Genomic DNA, 20,967 nt, shown 5'->3' with positions numbered 1-20,967 from the left:
ATTTCCTGTATTTTTCCCAGAAAACAACCGAGTAAAGTGTGGCTTTATCTGACCTATGGCTAGACACAGAAGCATAACTACCATGAAGGGAAATCAAACAAACATCTACTCTCCATCTTATGATTTGTTTCTTCTGTACCCCACTCCAAAGATACCAAAGAGAGACAAATGCACAGAAACTTTTATATAAGAGAGAGTTTTATATAACGGTCATGTGTGCATCAAGAAAACATCCCAATCCAGTGCAGATCAAGCTTACAAGTCCAACATCAACCCAGTAACCCATATGTCAAACACCAATCCACAAAGTCCTCCTCCATCTGACAAGCCAGATGCAATGATGCTAACTACAGGAAGAGAGCCGTGTCAATGAATGTGTAAGCCTCTCAGCGTTGGCAGATCTCACCACACGTGGCAGCTCCAGCACCCAGGGCTATACCGACGTAGGTCCATGTGGCTTCTCCTCAGGGATTTCTTACAGGAAGTGAGCCTTGTCAGCTAAAGCAGGGAACTGGCTAAGGCAGCTGTACCCTAGACCGGCCATCAGAAAGAAAGAGACCAGAAAACTAGAAAGGCAAGGCTCAAGGAGCCATCATGCCTCTGTCCTTTAATTAACCCCACATGTGTTTATCGGCCAGGTTGGCACAATAAACTAACTACCTCAACCCATCCTATGCCCACCTGGTACCTGTTCATAATTATTTAGCTTCAGGATTGAAATTAAGTAATACCTACACTTTAATCCTATAATGCTGTAAATATGTACTTCCAATTATGAAAGTTTATAAGTCAACCACTTCATGCCTTTATCCCACAATATTGGGTATCCAATTTATCTACTGCTCACTTACATCAACCCAGTGCTCTGAGGAGAAAATCATTATTCGACATGAAGAAATTTTGATACCAATTGGAAGCCTGTTAAGTCTGCACCCATAAGCAAAGTCCAATCCAGACAGGCTTTCCATAAAGTAAGCAGCAATATGCACCAGTTCCCATGGTCAAGAATCTCCATCTTGTTGCCTTCTGGTCAACTCAATGTGGGCTGCCTCACTCAGCCTCCACAGCATGCCTGTTTGTGCCTTGTCATTAGACCACGGGCTCTTAGCAATATTCAACGGGCTTGGCGTGCTCATGCTAGGTCATGAACTCTTGTCCAGTCAACCCGCTCGCATATTCTTTTTTCCTGTAAACGAAGTCCACAGGTGTCAGTGGCCAAACTCAACCCATCTCTTTACTGCTGCATTTCTCCCACTTACACTCAACAAGTGGATCCAGGTGGGCACCTAGCAAGCATTTCAGCCTGCCCACAGTCTCCCTTTAACATTCAGTCCCAGAGAGGAGTTTATTCAATGTTCCAGATTTTTTTCCAGTTTCTGCAAAAGTCTACTGGTTCCTGAGGATTCCAAAGCACTGGGTAGGGCATTTATTTCTTTGCATAGCTTCTTTTGCAGGCAAGGACTAAACCATACTAAATATCAAATTTTAATGGTTCAAAGCAAGTGGGCTTACAAACTTTCTATTTTCACACTTATCATATTTTTCCTAGAAAGCAACCAAGTAAATTATGGCTTTACCTGATATCTGGCTAGATAAAAAAAATCTACCGTGAGGGAGAGGTCAAACAAACATCTACTCTCAATTTTATGATTTGTTTCTCCAGTACCCCACTCCTAAGGTTCCATAGTGTTAGCCTGGGTTCTTTAGAGAAACAAATCCACAGAAACTCAGGTATAAAAGAGATTTATGTAACAGGTATGTGGCTATCAAGAAAACATCCCAACACACTGCTGACCAAGCCCACAAGTCGAACATTAACCCCGTAACCCATATGTCCAACACCAATCCACAAGTCCTACTCCATCTCACAAAACAGATGCAATGATGCTGACAGAAGGAAGAAAGCTGAGTCAGTGAATGTGTAAGCATCTCAGCGCTGGCAGGGGTCTCCACACACGGCTGCTCCAGCTCTCAAGGCTGCATTGGCATAGGTCCATCTGGCTTCTCCTCAGGGATGTGTTGCAGGAAGTGAGCCTTTCCAGCTAAAGCAGGGAACTGGCTAAGGCAGCTGCACCCTGGCCTGACCATCAGAAAGCAAGAGACCCAAGAACTAGAAAGGCGAGGCTCAATGAGCCATTTCTCCCTCAGTCTGTAAATTAACCCCACATGTGTTTATTGGCCAACTTAGCACAATAAAGTAACTACCTCAGTCCACCTCTTGCCAACCTAGCGCCTGTTCGTAATTCTTTAGCTTCATGATTGAAATTAAGCAGCCTTTATGCCCCAATTGTGGGTATCCCATTTATCTACTGCCCACCTACATCAATCCAGTGCTCTGAAGAGACAATCATTTTTCAACACGAAGAAACCTTCATACCTGTTGGAACTTTGTTAAGGTTTCATCATAAGCAATGCCCAATCCAGACAGGCCTTCCATAAAGTCAGCAACAATATGCACCAGTTCACAAGGTCAAAACTCTCCATCTGATTGGGTTCTGGCCAACTCAATGTGGGCTGCCTCATTAAGCCTCCACAGCGTGCATGCCTGATTGTAGTCTTTGCCTTTAGACCATGGGCTCTCAGCAATATCCAACGAGCTTGGAGTGCTTGGGGTGGGTCATCACCTCTTGGTCAGTCAACCTACTGGGGTCTTCTTTTTATCCTGTAAACCTCGTCCACACGTATAAGTGGCAAAACTCAACCCACTCTTTATTGCTGTGTTTCTCCCACTTCCACTCAACACGTAGATCCACATGGGCACCTAGCAAATATTTAAGCCTGCACAAAGGCTGCATTTAACATTCAGTCCCAGAGAGAAGTTTACTCATCGTTGCAGATTGTTCCAGCTTCTGAAAAGGACTACTGGTTCCTGAGTACCGGAAAGCACAGGGTGGGGCACATATTTCTTTGCATAGCTTCCTTTGCAGGTGAGGCCCAAAGCCATCTAAAGATCAAATTTCAATGTCTCAAAGCAAGTGGGCTTACAAACTTTCTATTTTCATCCTTCCCATATTTTTCCCAGAAAACAACTGAGGAAAATGTGGTTTTATCTGACCTCTGGCTAGACAAAGAAGAAAAACTACCACGAGGGAGAGGTCAAACAAGTATCTACACTCCGTCTTAAAATTTGTGTCTCCAGTAACCCACTACTAAGATACCAGATTGTGTTTGCCTGGGTACTTTAGAGAAGCAAATCTATGGAAACGCATGTATAAGAGAGTTTTATATAACAGTATGTGCGCATCAAGAAAACATCCCAACCCAGTGTGGCCCAAGCCCACAAGTCCAACATTAACCCATATGTCCAACAACAATCCACAAGTCCTACTCAATCTCACAAAACATATGCAATGATGCTGACTGCAGGAAGAAAGCCATCTCAGTGAATGTGTAAGCATCTCCGTTTTGTCAGGACTCTGCACACACAGCTGCTACGGCACTCAGGGCTACATCAGCGTAGGTCCATGTGGCTTCTCCTTGGGGATGTCTTGCAGGAAGTGAGCCTTTCTAGCTAAACTGGGTAACTGGCTAAGGCACTCCGGTCCAACCACTAGAAAGTTAGAGACCTGAGAACTAGAAAGGCAAGGCTCAAGGAGTCATTTCTGCCTCTGCCCTTTAATTAACCCCACAAGTGTTTATCGGCCATGTTGGCACAAGTAACTACTCAATCCATCCCTTGCCAAACTGGCACCTCTTCATAATTCTTTATCTTCACAATTGAAATAAAGTAACACCTACACTTTAATCCTATAATGCTGTGAATATGTGCCCCCACCTATGGAAGTTTGTAAGCCAACCACTTCATGCCTTTATCCCACAAGGCTCACATAGCCATTTATCACTCCACCCTTCAATGAACTTCACATGTGTTTATTGGCCATGTTGGCATAATAAACTGACTACCTCAATCCACCCTTAGCCAACCTGGCACCTATTCATAATATTATAGCTATAAAATTGAAATTAAGCAACACCTTCACTTCAATCCTATAATGCTGTGGATATGTACCCTCACCTATGAAAGTTCATAAGCCAACCACTTCATGGCCTTACGCCCCCAATTTTAGGTGTCCTATTTATAAACTGCCCACTTACATCAACCCAGTGCTCTGAAAGACAATCAGTTTTTGATATGAAGAAATCTTCATTCCTGTTGGAATCTCGTGAAGTCTTTATCTATAAGCAGAGTCCAATCCAGGCAGGCCTTCCATAAAGTCAGCAATAATATGCACAAGTTCAAAGGGTCCTCCAAAATCTCCATCTGGTTGGCTTCTGGTCAACTCAATGTGGGTTGCCTCAGTCAGCCTCCACAGGGTGCCTGTTTGTCGCCTTGCCTTTAGACTATGGGCTCTCAGGAATACTGAATGAGCCTGGCATGCTCGTTCATTGTAGGTCATGAATTCTTGAACATTCAACCAATTCTGGTCTACTTTTTATCTTATAAACCAATTCCACATGTCTCAGTGGCAAAAATCAAACAGACTCTTTATTTGCTGCATTTCTCTCATTTCCACTCAACAAGTAGATCCATGTGGGCGCCTAGCAAACATTTAAGCCTGCTCACAGGCTCCATTTAAAATTCAATCCCAGAGAGTAGTTTATTCATGGTTCCAGATTTTTCCGGCTTCTGACAAAGACTACTGGTTCCTGAGTACTGGAAAGCACTAGGTGGGGCACATGTTTCTTTGCATAGCTTCCTTTCATGCTGGGGCTTAAAGCCATCTAAAGATCAAATTTCAATGGCTCAAAGCACAGCACGTGGGCTTACAAACTTTCTATTTTCATCCTTCCCATATATTTCCCTGAAAACAAATGAGGACGGTGTAGTTTTATCTGACCTCTGGCTAGACAAAGAAGAAAAACTACCTTAAAGGAGAGGTCAAACAAGTACCGACACTCCATCTTAAGATTTGTTTCTCCAGTACCTCACTCCTATACTACCAGATTTTGTTAGCCTGGGTACTTCAGGGGAAAAAAATCCACAGAAACTCATGTATAAGGGAGGGTTTTATATAACAGTATGTGTGCATCCAGAAAACATCCCAAACCAGTGCGGTTCAAGCCCACAAGTCCAACATTACCCCCATTAACCCATATGTCCATCACAAATCCACAAGTGCTACTCCATCTCACAAAACAGATGCAATGATGCCGACTGCAGGAAGAAAGCTGTGTCAGTGAATATGTAAGCATCTCAGTTTTGGCAGTACTCTCCACACATGGCTGCTGCAGCACCGGGAGCTGATTCGGTATAGGTTCATGTGGCTTCTCCTTAGGGACGTCTTGCAGGAAGTGAGCCTTTCCAACTAAACCAGGTAACTGGCTAAGGCACTCTGGTCCAAGAATCAGAAAGGAAGAGGCCCGAGAATTAGAAAAGCAAGGCTCACAGAGACATTTATCTTTCCACCCTTCAATGAACTCCACATGTGTTTATCAGCCAGGTTGGCATGTAATCTAACTACCTCAATCCACCACTTGCCAACCTTGCGCCTATTCACAAATTTTTCGCTTCACGATTAAATTAAGTAATACTTACACTTTCATCCTATACTGCTGTGGATACGTACCCTCACCTATGAAAGTTTGTAAGCCAACCACTTCTTGCCTTTATCCCCCCAATTTTGGGTATCCAATTTATCTACTGCCCACTTACATCAACCCAGTGCTCTGAAGAGACAATCATTTTTTTGACATGAAGAAACCTTCATTCCTATGAGAACCTTGTGAAGGTTTCATCCATAAGAAAAGGCCAATCCAGCCAGGCCTTCCTTAAAGTCAGGAACAGTATGCACCAGTTCACAGGGTCCAAAATCTCTATCTGGTTGGCTTCTGGTCAACTCAATGTGGGCTGCCACTCAACATCCACAGCATGCCTGTTTGTCGCCTTGCCTTAAGACCATGGTCTCTCAGCAATACTCAACAAGCCTGGCAAGCACATGGTACATCATGAACTCTTGGCCAGTCAACCCGCTCTCAACTTTGTAACCGGTAAACCAAGTTCACAGGTCTCAGTGGCAAAAGTCCACCCGACACTTTGTTGCTGCATTTCGCCCACTTTCATTCAAAAAGTAGATCTATGTGGGCACTTAGCAAGTATTTCAACCTGATCACATGCTCCATTAAAAATACAGTCCCAGGGAGTAGTTCAGTCATGGTTCCAGATTCTTCTAGCTTCTGACAAGACTACTGGTTCCTGACTACTCAGAAGCACTGGGTGGAGCACATATTTCTTTGCATAGCTTCCTTTGCAGGCGAGACCTAAAGCCAAGTAAAGATCACATTTCAAGGGCTCAAAGCATGTGGGTTCACATACTTTCTATTTTCATTCTTCCCATATCTTTCCCAGAGAACAAGCGAGGACAGTGGGGCTTGCAGGAAGGGAGTGTTTCAAGCTAAAGCAGGGAACTGGCTACGGCACCTGCACCCTGTTTCTAACAGCAGAAAGGAAGAGGCCTGAGAAGGAGAAAGGTGAGACTCACAGAGCCATTTATCCCTCCACCCTTCAATGAACTCCACATGTGTTCATGGGCCATGATGGCACAGTAAACTGACTAGCTCAATCCACCCCTTGCCAACCTGACACCTATACACAAATTTTTAGCTTCGTGGTTGAAATTAAGGAACAGGTACCCTTTAATCCTATAATGCTATGAATATGTAGCCCCACCTATGGAAGCTGTTTGCCATCCACTTGATGACTGTATACTGCCAATGTTGGGTATCCAATTTATCTGATGCCCACTGACATCAACCCAGTGCTATGATGAGATGATCAGTTTTTCGACAAGAAGAAGGCTTCATTCCTCTTGGAACCTTGAGAAGGCTTCATTCATAAGCAAAATACAATCCAGCCAGGCTTTCCATAAAGTCAGCAACAATATGCACCCGATCACAGGTTCCAAAATCTCCATCTGGTTGGCTTCTGGTCAACGCAATGTGGGTTGCCTTACTCAGCTTCCACAGCATGCCTGTTTGTCGTCTGGCCTTTAGACCATGGGCTCTCAGCAATACTCAATGAGCCTCGCGAGCTCATGGTAGAGGACGAACTCTTGGCCAGTCAACCGGCTCCCGACTTCGTGTCCTGTAACCAAGTCCAAAGGTCTCAGTGGCAAAACTCAACCCTACTCTTCATTGCTGCATTTCTCCCACTTCCATTCAACAAATAGATCCACGGGGCGACTTAGCAAGCATTTCATCCTGACCACAGGCTCCATTTAAAATTAGGTCCCAGGGAGTATTTCATTCTTGGTTCCAGGTTCTTCCAGCTTCCGACAGGACTACTGGTTCCCAAGGACTAAAAAGCACTGGTGGAGCACATATTTCTTTGCATCCCTTCCACTGCTGGTGATGCCTAAAGCCAACTAAAGATCAAATTTCAATGGATCAAAGCAAGTGAGCTTACATACTTTCTATTTTCTGCCTTCCCATATATTCCCCAGAGAAGAACTGAGGACAGTGGGGCTTGCAGGAAGTAAGCTTTTCAAGCTAAAGCAGGGAACTGGCTAAGGCACCTGCACCCCGTCCCAACATCAGAAAGGAAGAGGCCTGAGAACTACAGAAGCGAAGCTCAGTCATTTTTCCTTCCACCCTTCAATGAACTCCACATGGGTTTATCAGCCATGATGGCACAATACATTGACTACCTCAAGCCACCCCTTGCCAACCTGGCACCTTGTACACAGTTTTTTAGCTTCACGGTTGAAATTTAGCAACAGTTACACTTTAATCTTATAATGCTATGAATATATAGCCCCAACTATGAAAGTTTGTAAATCAACCACTTCATGACTTCATCACCCCAATTTTGGGTATCCAATTTATCTAATGCCCACTTATATCAACCCAGTGCTGTGAAGAGACAATCATTTTTTCGACATGAAATAATCTTGATTCTTATTGGAATCTTGTGAAGACTTCATCCAAAGGAAAGGCCAGTCCAGGCAGGTCTTCCATAAAGTCAGCAACAATATGCACCAGTTCACATGGTCCAAAATTTCCATCCGGTTGACTTCTTGTCAAATCATTGTGGGTTGCCTCACTCAGCCTCCACCGCGTGCCTGTTTGTTGCCTTGCCTTTAGACCATGGGTTCTCAGCAATACTCAACGAGCCTGGCGAGCTCTTGCTAGGCCATGAACTCTTGGCCAGTCAACCCTCTCTCGACATTGTATCCTGTAAACCAGGCCCACAGGTCTCATTGGCAAAAGTCAACCCCTTTGTTTCTGTATTTCTCGCACTTTCATTCAACAAATAGATCCACGTGAGCACTCAGCAAGAATTTCAGCCTGACCACAGGCTCCTTTTAAAATTCAATCCCAGAAAGTAATTTATTCATGGTTCTAGATTCTTCCAGCCTCTGACAAAGACTATTGGTTCCTGAGTACTCAGAAGCACTGGGTGGGGCATATATTTCTTTGCATAACTTCCTTTGCAGGCCAGGCCTAAAGCCATCTAAAGATTAAGTAAATTTCAATGGCTCAAAGCAAGTCGGCTTACATACTTTCTATTTTCTGCCTTCCCATATATTTCCCAGAGAACAACCGAGGACAGTGTGACTTGCAGGAAGGAATCCTTTCAAGTGAAAGCAGGGAACTGGCTAAGACAGGTGCACCCTGGTCGCAACATCAGGAAGAGGCCTGAGAACTACAGAAGCGAGGCTCACAGAGCCATTTATCCCTCCACCCTTCAATGAACCCCACATGTGTTTATTGGCCATGAATGCACAATAAACTAACTACCTCAATCCACCCCTTGCCAACCTGGCACCTCTACACAAATTTTTAGCTTCATGATTGAAATTAAGCAACAGTTACATTTTAATCCTATAATGCTATGAATATGTAGCCCCAACTATGAAAGTTTGTAATCCAACCACTTTATGCCTTTATTCCCCCAATTTTGGATATCCAATTTATCTACTGCCCACTTACATCAACCCAGTGCTCTGAAGAGACAGTCATTTTTTTGACATGAAGAAATATTCATTCCTGTTGGAACCTTGTGAAGGCTTTATCTATAAGCAAAGGCCAGTCCAGGCAGAGCTTCCATATAGTAAGGAACAGTATGCACCAGTTCACAGGGTCCAAAATCTCCATCTGGTTGGCTTCTGGTTAACTCAATATGGTCTGCCTCACTCAGCCTCCACAGTGTGCCTGTTTTTTGCCTTGTCTTTAGACCGTGGGCTCTCAGCAATACCCAATGAGCCTGGCACGTTGGGGGTAAGCCATGAACTCTTGGCCAATCAACCCACTCGGGTCTTCTTTTTATACTGTAAACCAAGTCCAGAGTTCCCAGTGGCAAAAGTCCACCCGACTCTTTATTGCTGCATTTCTCCCCCTTTCATCCACTCAGTAGATCCATGTGGTCACCTAGGAAGTATTTCAGCCATCTCTCAGGCTCCATTTACAATTCAGACCCAGAGAGTAGTTTATTCATGGTTCCAGATTCTTCCAGCTTCTGACAAAGACTACTGGTTCCTGAGTACTGGAAAGCACCAGGTGGAGTACATATTTCTTTGCATAAATTCCTTTGCAGGCGAGGCCTAAAGCCACTAAAAATCAAATTTCAATGCCTCAAAGCAAGTGGGCTTACAAACTTTATATTTTCATCCTTCCCATATTTTTCCCAGAAAAACAATAGAGGACATTATGGCTTTATCTAACCACTGAGTAAATAAAGAAGAAAAGCTTCCATGAAGGAGAAGTCAAACAAATATCTATATTCCATCTTAAGATTTGTTACTCCAGTACTCCACTTCTAAGGTACCAGATTTTGTTCACCTGAATCCTTTCAAAAAACAAAACCATAGAAACTCATGTATAAGACAGAGTTTTATATAACGGTATGTGTGCATCATGAAAACATCCAACCCAGTGCGGCCCAAGCCCATAAGTCCAACATTAACCCATATGTCCAACAACAACCCACAAGTCCTACTCAATCTCACAAAACATATGCAATGATGCTGACTGCAGGAAGAAAGCCCTCTCAGTGAATGTGTAAGCATCTCCGTTTTGTCAGGACTCTGCACACACAGCTGCTACAGCTCTCAGGGCTACATCAGTGTAGGTCCATGTGGCTTCTCCTTGGGGATGTCTTGCAGGAAGTGAGCCTTTCCAGCTAAACCAGGTAACTGACTAAGGCACTCCGGTCCAACCACTAGAAAGTTAGAGACCTGAGAACTAGAAAGGCGAGTCTCAAGGAGTCATTTCTGCCTCTGCCCTTTAATTAACCCCACAAGTGTTTATCGGCCATGTTGGCACAAGTAACTACTCAATCCATCCCTTGCCAAACTGGCACCTCTTCATAATTCTTTATCTTCATGATTGAAATTAAGTAACACCTACACTTTAATCCTATAATGCTGTGAATATGTGCCCCCACCTATGGAAGTTTGTAAGCCAATCACGTCATGCCTTTATCCCACAATATTGGGTATCCAGTTTATCTACTGCCCACTTACATCAACCCAGTGCTCTGAGGAGACAATCATTTTTCGACATGAAGAAATCTTCACTCCAGTTGGAACCTTGTGAACTCTGCATATATAAGCAAAGTCCAATCCAGCCAGACAGTCTCTAGTCAGCAAATATATGCCCCAATTCACAAGGTCAAAAATACCTATCTGCTTGGGTTCTGGTCATCTCCATGTGCGCTGCATCACTCAGGCTCCACAGGGTGCCCATTGCTCAGCTTGCCTTTAGACCATGGGCTCTCCCCAACCTTCAACAAGCTAAGCCTGTTCATTCTAGGTCATGAACACCTGACCAGTCAACCGTCTTGCATCTCTTTTTTTCCCTGTAAACCATGTCCACAGGTGTGAGTGGCCAAACTCAACCCGACTCTTTCTTGCTGCATTTCTCCACTTCCATTCAACAAGTAGATCCACTTGGTCACCTAGAAATCATTTTGCCTGCTGAGAGGCTCCCTTTAATATTCAGTCCCAGAGAGGTGTTTTCTTCATGGTTCCACTTTTTTTTCCAGCCTCTGACAAAGACTCCTGTTCCCTGAATAATGCAAGGCACTGTGTGGGACATATAGTTCTTTGCATATCTTCCTTTGCAAACAAGGACTAAACCATTCTAAAGAACACATTTCAATGGCTCAAGGTAAGTGAGCTTACATACTTTCTATTTTTATCCTTCCCATAATTTCCCCCCGCCAAGAAAAACCAATGTACACTATGGCTTATCTGACCTCTGGTTAGACAAAGAAGAAAATCTACCATGAGGAAGAGGTCAAGCAAACATCCACTCTCCATCTTATTATTTGTCTATCCTGTACCCCACTCCTAATGTGTTAGCTTGGTACTTTAGTGGAACAAATCTACAGAAACACATGTAGAAGAGAGAGTTTCATATGACCGTCATGTGTGCAGCAAAACATCCCAATCCAGTGATTCCCAATCCCACAAGTCCAACATTAACCCAATAACCCATCTGTCCAACACTGATCCTTAAGTCCTCTTCTATGTCACAAACCAGACACAATGATGCCGACTGCAGAAGAGAGCCATGTCAGTGAATGTGCAAGCATCTCACCGCTGGCAGAGGTCTCCACATGGCTGCTCCAGTGCCCAGGGCTGCATCAGGGTAAGTCCATGTGGCTTCTCCTCAGGGATGTCTTGCAAGGAAGTGAGCCTTTCAAGCTTAAGCAGGGGACTGGCTAAGGCAGCTGCACGCTGTTCATAACATCAGAAAACAAGAGACCTGAGAATTAAAAAAAACAAGACTCAAGGAGCCATTTATCTCTCTGCCCTTTAATTAAGCCCACATGTGTTTATCGGCCTTGTTGGCATTATAAACTAACTTGGCCAGGTTTCACTGTAAACTACCTCATGGCTCTTATAACATTCCATCCATCAATTGTGGCAAGCATATTTATACCACTATCATTTGCTTCCATCATCATTTTCTAAATATTTACTTTCTCTTTGAGCCATTGGTATTAGCTCCTCTCTTTTCCTCCCACCCACACTCTTTTCACCCCTTGACAAATTTTAAACCATTGATTTCATATTTTCTACTGACTTCTGTGTCCCTTCACCCACATTTATGTTGTTCATCCCCCTGGCGGGGAGGGATTATGCATCAATCATTGTGATCAGTTTTCCCTTTCTCCCCCAACCTTTCACCTACCCTCTTGGTATAACTACTTCCATTTCTATTCCTGAAGGGTTTGTTTGACCTGGATTCTGTGTCATGAGCCCTTATCTGTACCTGTGTACATGCTCCGGTCTAGCCAGAACTGAAAGGCCGAACTAGGGTCATGATAGTGGGGGTGAGGAAGCCTCAAAAACTCATAGGAATATTGTATGTTTCATTGGTGCTATGCTGTGTCCTGGTTGACTCACCCCTTCCTTGTGATCCTTCTGTGAGGGGATGTCCTATTGTCTACAGATGGGTTTGGGGTCTTTGCTCTGAAACCTTCTGTTCTCAACAATATGGGTTTTTTTGTTTGTTTGCGGTATCTGGTGCCTTTTACCTGATTGTGTCAATAGCTCATAATCTCACGGGCTGGTGTGCTTCTTTCACGTGGCCTTGTTGCTTCTTTGTTAGATGTTGGGAGCCATCCCAGCCATGCAGTCTAGCAAAGCTATAGCCTGGTGGAAGGAGCTTCTGCAGAGCAGAGTTTCCCAGGGAGGGTCTCCAACATCCCTCAAATATTTACTGTTGTCAAATGCATTCTTGAGAATGTTGTGCATTGTCATGTTTACTGCACCTGGAGTGGATGAGAGGGCAGTTTGAGACATATGTATGAAACTAGATCTAAAACTTGCTTCAATATGATGGGGATTTCCTTAACTTAGGTATTGGAGAGGCTTGCCTTTGACAGCAAGACATCTTTGGGAATTCTGTGAAGGATATGTGGGAATTGACTGAGGAAGAAACCCCAAAGTTGAGGTCAGAGGAGAAAATGAAACCTACCAAAAAACCCTGAATTCCATTCAGATACGGTAGTGGGGGACTCTTTTGGCCTCCCTGATATAGAGGACCTTATAGACTGCCTCCCCCAACTGACACCCCTTTACCTTGGACAGGGGCTTACATAGAAGGAGAGAGAATGGTTAACATTAATAGAAAACATGTAAAAGGGGAAACATTACGTTTTGGGCAAAGAATCAGACGGTTTGGCTCCTCATGGTGCCTCAGGAGTATAAAAAATAAAATAGACAAGGGAGACTCCGGATAGGGCAAGATATGACAAAATAACAATCTACAAATTATCAAGGGTTCATGAGGGAAAGGAGAGCGGGGAGGGAGGGGGAAAAAAAGAGGACCTGATGCAAAGGGCTTAAGTGGAGAGCAAATGCTTTAAAAATGATTAGGGCAAAGAATGTACGGATGTGCTTTATACATATGGATGTATGTATATGTATGGATTGTGATAAGAGTTGTATGAGCCCCTAATGAAATGTAAAAAAAAAAAATCATGATTTGATTTATGTAACTTGTCATGGTCTTGTGACCTAAGAATTTCCTAATGTATGATCTCAGGGCATAAGCTTTAAGCCAAGAAAAAGAATATATAAATTGAAACTTTGCATGAATAAAATTGGAACAGTCACCCGCAAAAAAAAAAATAAAGTAAAATAAAATAGACATAGGTAGACAATGGAACAGTTACCATGGGAGAGTTTTTTTTAATATATACTTATATATGTTTTATTTTCTCCTTTCCTCTCTTTTTTTTTCTTTTTTTCTTTTTTTTATTTTAACAATTTATTGGGGCTCATACAATTCTTTTCACAGTTCATACATATACATACATCAATTGTATAAAGCACATCTGTACAGTCTTTGCCCTAATCATTTTTTTCTCTTTTCTTCTTTTACATTTTATTAGGGACTCATACAACTCTTACCACCATCCATACATATACATACATCAATTGTATAAAGCACATCCATACATTCCCTGCCCCAATCATTCTCAAGGTATTTGCTCTCCACTTAAGCCCCTTGCATCAGGTCCTCTTTTTTTTCCCCCTCCCTCCCCATTCCCCCCTCCCTCATGTGCCCTTGGTAATTTATACATCGTTATTTTGTCATATCTTGCCCTATCCGGAGTCTCCCTTCCCCCCTTCTCTGCTGTCCCTCTCCCAGGGAAGAGGTCACATGTGGATCCTTGTAATCAGTTCCCCCTTTCCAACCCACTCACCCTCCACTCTCCCAGCATCGTCCCTCACACCCTTGGTCCTGAAGGTATCATCCACCCTGGATTCCCTGTACCTCCAATCCTCATGTGTACCAGTGTACAGCCTCTGTCCTATCCAGCCCTGCAAGGTAGAATTCGGATCATGGTAGTTGGGGGGAGGAAGCATCCAGGATCTGGAGGAAAGCTGTGTTCTTCATCGATACTACCTCACACCCTAATTAACCCATCTCCTCTCCTAAACCCCTCTATGAGGGGATCTCCATTGGCCGATACTTGGGCCTTGGGTCTCCACTCTGCACTTCCCCCTTCATTTAATATGATATATATACATATACACATACATACACACACATATCTTTTTTTTTTGCATGATGCCTTATACCTGGTCCCTTGGGCACCTCGTGATCGCACTGGCCGGTGTGCTTCTTCCATGTGGGCTTATTTGCTTCTGAGCTAGATGGCCGCTTGTTCACCTTCAAGCCTTTAAGACCCCAGACACTATCTCTTTTGATAGCCGGGCACCATCAGCTTTCTTCACCACATTTGCTTATGCACCCATTTGTCTTCAGCGATCCTATCATGGAGGTGTGCAGTCAATGATATGATTTTTTGTTCTTTGATGCCTGGTAACTGATCCCTTTGGGACCACTCGATCACACAGGCTGGTGTGTTCTTCCATGTGGACTTTGTTGCTTCTGAGCTAGATGGCCGCTTGTTTATCTTCAAGCCTTTAAGACCCCAGTCACTATCTCTCTTGATAGCCGGGCACCATCAGCTTTCTTCACCACATTTACTTGTTCACCCACTTTGGCTCCAGCCGTTGTGTCGGGAGAGTGAGCATCATAGAGTTCCAATTTAATAAAAGAAGGTATTCATGCGTTGAGGGAGTGTTTGAGTAGAGGCCCAAGGTCCTTCCGCCACCTTAATACTTGACCTATAAATATAGACACATAGATCTATTTCCCCATCCTCCTATATATATTTGCATGTACATGTCTTTGTCTAGACCTCCATGAATGCCCTTTGACTCCTAGCTCTTTCCTCCATCTCCATGGGAGAGTTTTTAAAGGAAAATATTTAACTCTGAGAAGCATTTAACTCTGCTTGTAGATATTAGGCTCGGAAGTAGCACATGAGGTAGTTTCATTATGTTAAGTTAGTCAACCAGGAAAGAAACATTGTGAGCAAAAAATAGGGCAGCGAGTAAGATATGAGTCTAGTAAAATTTTCTGAACACCTCAATCAAGAATAGTATGTGACACATAAGACAAACAGTACAGAAAGAAAGAACCAGGAAGAGGACAGAAAGTGATAGAAAAAGTACAGACTTTCGAATGGTCTTTTATCAGGTTTTAGTGGAAACAATAAGGGTGATTTTGGAGTTAATCATAAAGCATTGCTTTTATGTAGTGGTCTGCAAAACTTTTTATGGTATAAATAAAGCTGTTTGGAAAAACTCAGCAGAGATTGCGTCCACCAGAACATCTCTCGTGTCTATCTCGTCTGTGCCAACTCCATGCCTCCTTCAGATATCCAATGCAGCCATCCCAGAACTGGACTCTGACAGCTAGATAGCTGCTTGTTTAACTTCAGTCCTTTAAGTCCCCAGACATTATATCTTTTTATAGCTGGGCACCATCAGCTTTCACCACCACATTTGCTTATGCACCTATTTTGTCTTCAGCTATTGTCTGGGAGGGTAAGCATCACAGAATGCCAAATTATTAGAATAAAGTTTTCTTGCATTGAGGGTGGGCTTGAGCAGAGGCCCAATGTATTGCTATATAAATATATGTACATAGATCAATACTTCTATTTTTATGAATATATTATATATATAATAAGTACACTCCTATGTTTTTACCTGTATCCATAGCTTTGCTTCCTAGATCTCCCCTGTTTTCTTTCTACCTTCCTCCTTTCCCACCATCATGCTTGCTCTTCTTCTCTTAGTAATTCCTCTCAGCTAGATTGCTGTTGCTCCAACACCACCAGGAGCTCTATTTCCTCCTTGCTGTTGCTTTTAATTCTCTAGTTGTTGCCGTCTGTGCCATTGTTTGCTCACCACTCCTTTCCTCCCACTGCCTCCTCACCCAAGTCTCTCCATAAATGTTGGTCCCATTGCTTTCTCCTTGGGCTTTCTTCCCATACCTATCTTATATTGGTAGGCAAAACAATAATAACAGAGACAAAGCAAAAAGAAAACAAAAGATTGAATAAAAAGAGAAACCAAAAATATGAGGAAGGAACCTAGCAAAACCCCCCTGAAAAAACATACAAATGTTCAGGTCTGTCTGCTGACCTTTATGACTATCTCCCACCAGTCCAGTGGGGTTCTGAGAACTGCCCTTTCTAGCCTGAAGTCTATTTTGGGGGCTCTCCAAGGGTTTTGTGGCTTGGCTTTGTTCACATTGCTGATCTGTTCCATTCCCTTCCTGGTTCACCCCATTGTGGGGATAGTCAGACCTTACTCACTCCCTGCTGTGTGTTCTCAGTATTGTCCTCATTTGCAGTATGTTTCAGTGAAGGAACATCATGTCTCAAGCTGTGGTCAGCACAGTGGTTCTCTCTATGCCTTAGCAGCCCCATGTAGGGCCGTCATCCACAGGACTTGGTGTGCCAGTATGGAGTCTAATCCCTCACTCACTCTTTTTCCTTCTCGGTTTACTTCTGAATGGGCATGGCGGGCCAGCCCCTCTCCCCAAACTGTAGGCTTAGCATTGTCCTCTGTAGCACATACTTCTAGGGGAAAATGCGGGGGGTCAGTTTTGGCTTTGATGGGGGTGGCCCTGTAGACCTCTCTGTTCATGAGTTGCTCTATGTTGTTACTTTGCCCTCAAGGGTTGGTAACCCATGGCACTCACACTCCCATTTCTGTGGAGACATAAACAATACCCTTCCCCTGGGTGGATTAGTGCCCTACTCCCCTTGTGTTTTTGTTTCTGCTACTTCATTCATTAGTTCTTGTATTTCCCTTTAGTGCATGGACTTCATCCCCTCTACCACTGTGTCCTTAGACTGCATTGCTTCCCTCATATCCCGTATTACTCCAAGCAGCATTCTGAAGATTTCTTTTTGTTGCAGATATCACTGTGGTTCTTCTATGAGGATCGTTAAGGTTTAGGATTTCTCCCCGTTGCGTTTTGTTTTTCTTGTTTTCTTGTTGATGGTGTTGCGGTATGTTGCTGTCTGCGTGTCATTTTGGAAGAACTGGGTGCCATGTTCCTGGGAGACCAAGGGGCCCTGAGCTCTTTCTCTGTGTAACTCGTAAAAGTGCTTTCAGCGACTACCTATGACCTACTATAGTGGTGGGTCAGGCTGCTGTGTAGGCGAAGTGCCATGGTGAGGTACCTCAGAGGCTGTGCTGAGGCCAGCGCCTATACGTATGCCACTGGACCAGGTTGGGTCAGTCCTGCGGTGTGGATACAAGTCTAGCCTGGATTGTTTGGCCAATTTTCAGTCTTTTAAAGACTCTGTGGAGCCCTAAATGGGTTGAGCCAGTTTGGGGCTTGGGCAGTGGCTTTCAGCTCCTGACTTTTCCTGGTTTGTTTTGTTTTGTTTTTTTAATGTTAAAATCCTAGCCTGTGCTCTGATGATTAGAGTTCTGCATATCTTGTTATGTTAACATTATGCTAATATACCAGGACCAGGTTTCTGGTGGCTTACCTTCAAAGTTATGCAAAAGAACACAGCCTGGAATTTCAAGCATTTAAAAATTTTTTTCTTTTTATAATGGACTTGTGGGGTACCCTGGTATCAGAGCTGTGCTATACTGTCCCCCAAGGAAGATAGACCAGATTAGCTGAGTGGTTTTGAGGCTGACTGGATCTGAATTCTCCCTGTCACTCCTGGTTCAGGAGCACAGCTTTGTCACAGGTAAATATCCCATAGACTCTTCAGTTGCTGCAAATTAGTGACTATTTATCTGTCATTCCCCACACTGGTAGGTGTGGAGCTGGCGAGAGGGGAAAGGGAATGACAGATGCAGTCACTCCATTGCTGGCTGGGGAGGGAAGATGCAAAGCCCAAGAATGTAAGAGCAGTGGGGTGAGTAGCAGAGAGGACTCTGGTATGACATCTTGTGGCTAGTTCTTGGAGGCTCTCTGAGAGCCTGGGGTTATGACCACCTTTAGACAGCATCCAGTGGAAATTAAGGCATGCTGTGAGTCTCATATCTTGGGCATCCAACTGGATCTTGTGAGGGATTTACAGAGCCCGTGGGCAGAGGTGGTGAACTTAGAGCATTTCATGGGGTACTCTTATTGCACCATGGGCAAAAAATTGCAGGGATACTAGCACTAAATCTATTTTTTAGCACCCAGTCTCCCAATAGTGGCCTCCTTACCTCTTGATTTCCTGATCTAACAATAGGAGAACTGGGCAGGTGATTCTACCTGGACCCCATTTTGATTCCTCTCCAGCTGGTATAGTTTTTAAGTGATTTTAAAAAGGGGGGAAATAAAAATAGAAATCTGAGCTTGAAGGAAATTCTAATATTCTAGAATATCCAAAATTAAAAGTTGGAAGCATATTTCAACAGCCTAAGGGCAGTCTATGTGAAGAAATTGTCCAGACTGAGAAAGGAGCGATCATTGGGGGGAAATGGAGAGGGCCTCAGTGGTCTGTGGAGAAACATGAAGTCATACAACATTTGTAAACTGAAGTCTCAGAAAAAGGAGTTAAAAAATAAGTGGAAATATATTTGAGGTTAATTTATACATACAACAACTGGATTAATTGTTCCTTGTGGGTATCACAGGGAAGATTGGAGGGAAATGAGGAACTAATAATGAGTACAAGGTTGGAGAAAAATATTCTAAAACTGATGTGGTGATGATTGTATAACTCTTTTTTATGTGATCGAACTATTGAATTGTATATTTAAATTAAATGCCATTAAAATGTTGGAAAAATAAATTATTTGAATAAATTATGGTAAAAATGTTCTATATAGTAGGGGGGGAGAGGCTAAACTTCTAAAAATGACAAAGAGAAAAATTTAAATGCAATGAGGGAAAAAGTACACATTGCACCCCGAGTGTAACAGGACAAAAGAAGACAGACATCTGACAGCCATATACTGGAAGTCAGGAGACAAAAGTATGACAACTTTAAAAAGTATCAACAGAAAATTATCTGTCTGTCAGGAATTCCACAACCAATGAAAATATTCTTTAACACTGAATATGAAGTGAACATTTAGAGATAAATGAATGGGAGCAAAATTAATTTTTGAAAGCAGAACATTGTTTACAATAAATACCAAGTGAAGCATTTAGGAAGCTAATTTCAGGACTACAGGGTACAAATATAAGGGAAGGAATAATAAACATTAGAAATGGTAACTATGTGAATAACTAAAAATGTTCTTTTCCCTCTGAATTTATTTATTTCAACAACAAATAACAATAACTGGATAACTAGACCAACTTAAGCCTGGAAGTTTGAGGTTACCTTTCCGACCCCACCATAGAGTGGAGTGGTAGATTAAAAGGCCTGACAATCAGCATCCATTAAGTTTACAACCAAGGATTAAGGTATGATACTCACCTCTCTGACAAGATCGCTGAAGACAAAGCGGTACATAAGCAAATGTAGTGAAGAAAGCTCATGGCGTCCGGCTATTAAAAGATATAGCACCTGGGGTCTTAAAGGCTTGAAGTTAAACAAGCAGCCATACAGCAGGGAAACAACAAAGCCCATGTGGAAGAAGCACACCAGCCTGTGTGATCATGAGGGGAATAAAAAAACAGAATTGTAGATGAATGAATACATTGGATGGTGTAAGCTATGGCAAAAAATAGCAACAATAATAATATATAATATTTAGGGTCCATGGGGGTGGTAGGATGGAGGAGGGAAGGGATAAAGGGGGCTGATAAAACAGTTCAAGAAGAAAGAAAATGTATTGAAAATTATGACAGCAATTGTACAATTAGGCTTGATCTAATGGAACTATGTAATGTAATAATATCTGTAAGAGCTCCTAATAAAATGTGATATATATATGATATATATCATCCAAGGAAATTCTACAGAGCAATTCTACTGTATAACATATGGCATGGCCATGCTTTGGGATTTATTCCGCAGAGATAAAGTATAATATACAGAGACGTAAGCTCCTCAGAAACATATCAATCCAGTGACATTAGCACCACCGTGCTCTTTCAGACTCCTTGCCTTTCAAAAACTAGAGTCTAATGGAATTTTTTCACTTTATTAATGACTCAACTGTGCCAAAAGATGTATTGCAGGACTGTCAAAGCTAAGTTATAAAGGGTGATATGGCTGATACCTTGGTTCTCGTTCATTCTCATTCTCTCTCTCTCTCTCTCTCTCTCTCTCTCTCTCTCTCTCTCTCTCTCTCTCTCTCTCTCTCTCTTCACACTCCTGAAATCCAAACATGCTGTAAGGAAGCCTCGATTACTTTGAAAGTCTATATATGATTGTACTAGCTTTCTTTCCCAGCTAAGATGTCAGTCAGAAGATCAACTGCCACCACATGAACAAGTAATGTTTATTATCTATGCAGGTCCACGTTTTCAAATCTTCCAGCTGAGTTCCTAACATCAATGAGCAGAGAGGAGCTATGCCCACAGCACCTGAACAATATGTTGACCCACAGAAGTCAGGAGCATAATAAATGATTTAATCAATTAAAAATTATAATACGTTGCTTATTTTAATTTTGATGACAATGGAATTGAAATTGAAAATAGAAAACAATGAGATATCTCAAAAAGTCCCAACTAATTGGAAATTAAACCACACTTTCTAAATGATCACCAATAACAAAAGATCATGAAACA

Source organism: Tenrec ecaudatus, chromosome 8 (genome assembly GCF_050624435.1).
Source record: "Tenrec ecaudatus isolate mTenEca1 chromosome 8, mTenEca1.hap1, whole genome shotgun sequence".
Taxonomy (NCBI): domain Eukaryota; kingdom Metazoa; phylum Chordata; class Mammalia; order Afrosoricida; family Tenrecidae; genus Tenrec; species Tenrec ecaudatus.
Note: the sequence above shows the minus strand (reverse complement) of the source record.